The sequence below is a fragment of the Schistocerca americana genome, unplaced genomic scaffold, assembly GCF_021461395.2.
Source record: "Schistocerca americana isolate TAMUIC-IGC-003095 unplaced genomic scaffold, iqSchAmer2.1 HiC_scaffold_93, whole genome shotgun sequence".
In the NCBI taxonomy this organism is placed as follows: Eukaryota; Metazoa; Arthropoda; class Insecta; order Orthoptera; family Acrididae; genus Schistocerca; species Schistocerca americana.
The window spans coordinates 237925-244533 of NW_025726708.1; positions in this window are offsets into that span (position 1 = coordinate 237925).

Sequence of the window (6609 nt, forward strand, 5' to 3'; positions counted from 1 at the left end):
TCAAATTACGTCGAGATTCAATACATCGGCCTCCAGCCGACTTAACTCCAAGAGTCTATTGCTGCCTCGGGGACCTTGTGGTCGTTCTCCTGTGAGACTAGATTTACGAATCCGACGCATAACTGATAGTTAATTGTACCTTTCAGGGCCTCCTAATGACGATGGAACACTCAAATTGCGTCGCGATTCAATACATCGTCCTCCAGCCGACTTGTTTCCAAGCGTCTATTGTTGCCCCAGGCGCCTTCTGGTCGTACTCCTGTGAGTCTACATTTACGAATCCGACGCATAACTGATAGTTAATTGCAACGTTCAGGGCCTCCTAATGGCGATGGAACACTCAAATTGCTTCGAGATTCAATATATCGTCCTCCAGCCGACTTGTCTCTAAGGGTCAATTGCTGCCTCTGGCACCTTATGGTCGTGCTTCTGTGAGTCTAGAATTTCGAATCCGACGCGAAACTGATAGTTAATTGTTACATTCAGGGCCTCCTAATGACGATGGAACACTCAAATTGCGTCGAGATTCAATACATCGTCCTCCAGCCGACTTGTCTCCAAGGGTCTATTGTTGCCTCGGGCGCCTTTTGGTCGTCCTCCTGTGAGTCTAGATTTTCGAATCCGACGCATAACTGATAGTTAATTGTAACGTTCAGGGCCTCCTAATGACGATGGAACACTCAAATTGCGTCGAGATTCAATACATCGTCCTCCAGCCTACTTGTCTCCAAGGGTCTATTGCTGCCTCTGGCACCTTATAGTCCGTCTCCTGTGAATCTAGATTCTCGAATCCGACGCGAAACTGATAGTTAATTGTAACGTTCAGGGCCTCCTAATGACGATGGAACACTCAAATTGCGTCGAGATTCAATACTTCGTCCTCCAGGCGACTTGTCTTCAAGGGTCTATTGCTGCCTATGGCACCTTATGGTCCATCTCCTGTGAGTCTAGATTTTCGAATCCGACGCGAAACTGATAGTTAATGGCAACGTTCAGGGCCTCCTAATGACGATGGAACACTCAAATTGCGTCGAGATTCAATTCATCGTCCTCCAGCCGACTTGCCCCAAGGGTCTATTGCTGCCTCGGGCACCTTATGGTCGTTCTCCTCTGAGTCTACATTTTCGAATCCGACGCATAACTGATAATTAATTGTAACGTTCAGGGCCTCCTAATGACGATGGAACACTCAAATTGCGTCGCGACTCAATACATCGTCCTCCAGCCGATTTGTCTCCAAGGGTCTATTGCTGCCTGTGGCACCTAATGGTCTTTCTCCTGTGAGTCTAGATTTTCCAATCCGACGCAAAACTGATAGTTAATTGTAACGTTGTGGGCCTCCTAATGACGATGGAATACTCAATTTGCGTCGAGGTTCAATACATCGTCCTCCAGCAGACTTGTCTCCAAGGGGATGTTGCTGCCTAGGGCACCGTATAGTCCTTCTCCTGTGAGTCTAGATTTTCAAATCCGAAGCAAAAATGATAGTTAATTGTAACGTTCAGGGCCTCCTTATGCCGATGGATCTCTCAAATTCCGTCGCGATTCAGTACATCGTCCTCCAGTCGACTTGTCTCCAAGGGTCTATTGCTGCCTCGGGCACCTTATTGTCGTTCTCCTGTGAGTCTAGATTGTCGAATCCGACGCAAAACTGATAGTTAATTGTAGCGTTCAGGGCATCCTAATCACGATGAAACACTCAAATTGCGTCGAGATTCAATACATCGTCCATCAGACGACGTGCCTCCAAGGGTCTATTGCTGCCTCGGGCACCTTATGGTCGTTCTCCTGTGACTGTAGATTTTCGAATCCGACGCAAAACTGATACTTAATTGTAACGTTCAGGGCCTCCTAATGACGATAGAACACGCAAATTGCTTCGAGATTCAATACATCGTCCCCCGGCCGACCTGACTCCAAGGGCATATTTCTGCCTCGGGCACCTTATGGTCCGTCTCCTGTGAGTCTAGATTTTCGAATCCGACGCGAAACTGAGAGTTAATTGTGACATTAAGGGCCACCTAATGACGATGGAACACTCAAATTGCTTCGAGATTCAATACATCGTCCTCCAGCCGACTTGTCTCCAATGGTCTATTGCAGCCTCTGGCACCTTATGGTCTTGCTTCTGTGAGTCTAGAATTTCAAATCCGACGCGAAACTGATAGTTAATTGTTACATTCAGGGCCTCCTAATGACGATGGAACACTCAAATTGCGTAGAGTTCAATATATCGTCCTCCAGGCGATTTGTCTCCAAGAGTCTACTGCTGCCGCGGGCACCCTATGGTCGTTCACCTCTGATTCTACGTTTTCGAATCCGACGCAAAACTAATAGTTAATTGTAACGTTCAGGGCCTCCTAATGAGGATGGAACACTCAAATTGCGCCGAGATTCAATACATCATCCTCCAGCCGACTTGTCTCCAAGGGTCTATTGTTGCCGCGGGCGCCTTTTGGTCGTCCTCCTGCGAGTCTAGATTTTCGAATCCGACGCATAACTGATAGTTAATTGTAACGTTCAGGGCCTCCTAATGACGATGGAACACTCAAATTGCGTCGAGATTCAATACATCGTCCTCCAGCCTACTTGTCTCCAAGGGTCTATTGTTGCCTCGGGCACCTTTTGGTCGTCCTCCTGTGAGCCTAGATTTTCGAACCGACGCATAACTGATAGTTAATTGTAACGTTCAGGGCCTCCTAATGACGATGGAAAACTCAAATTGCGTCGAGATTCAATACATCGTCCTCCAGCCTACTTGTCTCCAAGGGTCTATTGCTGCCTCTAGCACCTTATAGTCCGTCTCCTGTGAATCTAGATTCTCGAATCCGACGCGAAACTGATAGTTAATTGTAACGTTCAGGGCCTCCTAATGACGACGGAACACTCAAATTGCGTCGAGATTCAATACTTCGTCCTCCAGGCGACTTGTCTCCAAGGGTCTATTGCTGCCTATGGCACCTTATGGTCCGTCTCCTGTGAGTCTAGATTTTCGAATCCGACGCGAAACTGATAGTTAATGGTAACGTTCAGGGCCTCCTAATGACGATGGAACACTCAAATTGCGTCGAGATTCAATTCATCGTCCTCCAGCCGACTTGCCTCCAAGGGTCTATTGCTGCCTCGGGCACCTTATGGTCGTTCTCCTCTGAGTCTACATTTTCGAATCCGACGCATAACTGATAATTAATTGTAACGTTCAGGGCCTCCTAATGACGATGGAACACTCAAATTGCGTCGCGACTCAATACATCGTCCTCCAGCCGATTTGTCTCCAAGGGTCTATTGCTGCCTGTGGCACCTAATGGTCGTTCTCCTGTGAGTCTAGATTTTCCAATCCGACGCAAAACTGATAGTTAATTGTAACGTTGAGGGCCTCCTAATGACGATGGAATACTCAATTTGCGTCGAGATTCAATACATCGTCCTAGAGCAGACTTGTCTCCAAGGGGATGTTGCTGCCTCGGGCACCGTATAGTCCGACTCCTGTGAGTCTAGATTTTCAAATCCGAAGCAAAAATGATAGTTAATTGTAACGTTCAGGGCCTCCTTATGACGATGGATCTCTCAAATTCCGTCGCGATTCAATACATCGTCCACCAGTCGACTTGTCTCCAAGGGTCTATTGCTGCCTCGGGCACCTCATTGTCGTTCTCCTGTGAGTCTAGATTGTCGAATCCGACGCAAAACTGATAGTTAATTGTAACGTTCAGGGCATCCTAATCACGATGAAACACTCAAATTGCGTCGAGATTCAATACATCGTCCATCAGACGACGTGCCTCCAAGGGTCTATTGCTGCCTCGGGCACCTTATGGTCGTTCTCCTATGACTGTAGATTTTCGAATCCGACGCCAAACTGATACTTAATTGTAACGTTCAGGGCCTCATAATGACGATAGAACACGCAAATTGCTTCGATATTCAATACATCGTCCCCCAGCCGACCTGACTCCAAGGGCATATTTCTGCCTCGGGCACCTTATGGTCCGTCTCCTGTGAATCTAGATTTTCGAATCCGACGCGAAACTGAGAGTTAATTGTGACGTTAAGGGCCACCTAATGACGATGGAACACTCAAATTGCGTCGAGATTCAATACATCGTCCTCCAGCCGACTTGTCTCCAATGGTCTATTGCAGCCTCTGGCTCCTTATGGTCGCGCTTCTGTGAGTCTAGATTTTCGAATCCGACGCATAACTGATAGTTAATTGTAACGTTCACGGCCTCCTAATGAGAATGGAACACTCAAATTGCGTCGAGATTCAATACATCATCCTCCAGCCGACTTGTCTCCAAGGGTCTATTGTTGCCTCGGGCGCCTTTTGGTCGTCCTCCTGCGAGTCTAGATTTTCGAATCCGACGCATAACTGATAGTTAATTGTAACGTTCAGGGCCTCCTAACGACGATGGAACACTCAAATTGCGTCGAGATTCAATACATCGTCCTCCAGCCTACTTGTCTCCAAGGGTCTATTGCTGCCTCTAGCACCTTATAGTCCGTCTCCTGTGAATCTAGATTCTCGAATCCGACGCGAAACTGATAGTTAATTGTAACGTTCAGGGCCTCCTAATGACGATGGAACACTCAAATTGCGTCGAGATTCAATACTTCGTCCTCCAGGCGACTTGTCTCCAAGGGTCTATTGCTGCCTATGGCACCTTATGGTCCTTCTCCTGTGAGTCTAGATTTTCGAATCCGACGCGAAACTGATAGTTAATGGTAACGTTCAGGGCCTCCTAATGACGATGGAACACTCAAATTGCGTCGAGATTCAATTCATCGTCCTCCAGCCGACTTGCCTCCAAGGGTCTATTGCTGCCTCGGGCACCTTATGGTCGTTCTCCTCTGAGTCTACATGTTCGAATCCGACGCATAACTGATAATTAATTGTAACGTTCAGGGCCTCCTAATGACGATGGAACACTCAAATTGCGTCGCGACTCAATACATCGTCCTCCAGCCGATTTGTCTCCAAGGGTCAATTGCTGCCTGTGGCACCTAATGGTCGTTCTCTTGTGAGTCTAGATTTTCCAATCCGACGCAAAACTGATAGTTAATTGTAACGTTGAGGGCCTCCTAATGACGATGGAATACTCAATTTGCGTCGAGATTCAATACATCGTCCTAGAGCAGACTTGTCTCCAAGGGGATGTTGCTGCCTCGGGCACCGTATAGTCCGTCTCCTGTGAGTCTAGATTTTCAAATCCGAAGCAAAAATGATAGTTAATTGTAACGTTCAGGGCCTCCTTATGATGATGGATCTCTCAAATTCCGTCGCGATTCAATACATCGTCCTCCAGTCGACTTGTCTCCAAGGGTCTATTGCTGCCTCGGGCACCTTATTGTCGTTCTCCTGTGAGTCTAGATTGTCGAATCCGACGCAAAACTGATAGTTAATTGTAACGTTCAGGGCATCCTAATCACGATGAAACACTCAAATTGCGTCGAGATTCAATACATCGTCCATCAGACGACGTGCCTCCAAGGGTCTATTGCTGCCTCGGGCACCTTATGGTCGTTCTCCTATGACTGTAGATTTTCGAATCCGACCCCAAACTGATACTTAATTGTAACGTTCAGGGCCTCCTAATGACGATAGAACACGCAAATTGCTTCGATATTCAATACATCGTCCCCCAGCCGACCTGACTCCAAGGGCATATTTCTGCCTCGGGCACCTTATGGTCCGTCTCCTGTGAGTCTAGATTTTCGAATCCGACGCGAAACTGAGAGTTAATTGTGACGTTAAGGGCCACCTAATGACGATGGAACACTCAAATTGCTTCGAGATTCAATACATCGTCCTCCAGCCGACTTGTCTCCAATGGTCTATTGCAGCCTCTGGCACCTTATGGTCGTGCTTCTGTGGGTCTAGAATTTCGAATCCGACGCGAAACTGATAGTTAATTGTTACATTCAGGGCCTCCTAATGACGATGGAACACTCAAATTGCGTCGAGTTCAATATATCGTCCTCCAGGCGATTTGTCTCCAAGAGTCTACTGCTGCCTCGGGCACCTTATGGTCGTTCACCTCTGAGTCTACATTTTCGAATCCGACGCAAAACTAATAGTTAATTGTAACGTTCACGGCCTCCCAATGGGGATGGAACACTCAAATTGCGTCGAGATTCAATACATCGTCCTCCAGCCGACTTGTCTCCAAGGGTCTATTGTTGCCTCGGGCGCCTTTTGGTCGTCCTCCTGCGAGTCTAGATTTTCGAATCCGACGCATAACTGATAGTTAATTGTAACGTTCAGGGCCTCCTAATGAGGATGGAACACTCAAATTGCGTCGAGATTCAATACATCATCCTCCAGCCGACTTGTCTCCAAGGGTCTATTGTTGCCTCGGGCGCCTTTTGGTCGTCCTCCTGCGAGTCTAGATTTTCGAATCCGACGCATAGCTGATAGTTAATTGTAACGTTCAGGGCCTCCTAATGACGATGGAACACTCAAATTGCGTCGAGATTCAATACATCGTCCTCCAGCCTACTTGTCTCCAAGGGTCTATTGTTGCCTCGGGCGCCTTTTGGTCGTCCTCCTGTGAGCCTAGATTTTCGAATCCGACGCATAACTGATAGTTAATTGTAACGTTCAGGGCCTCC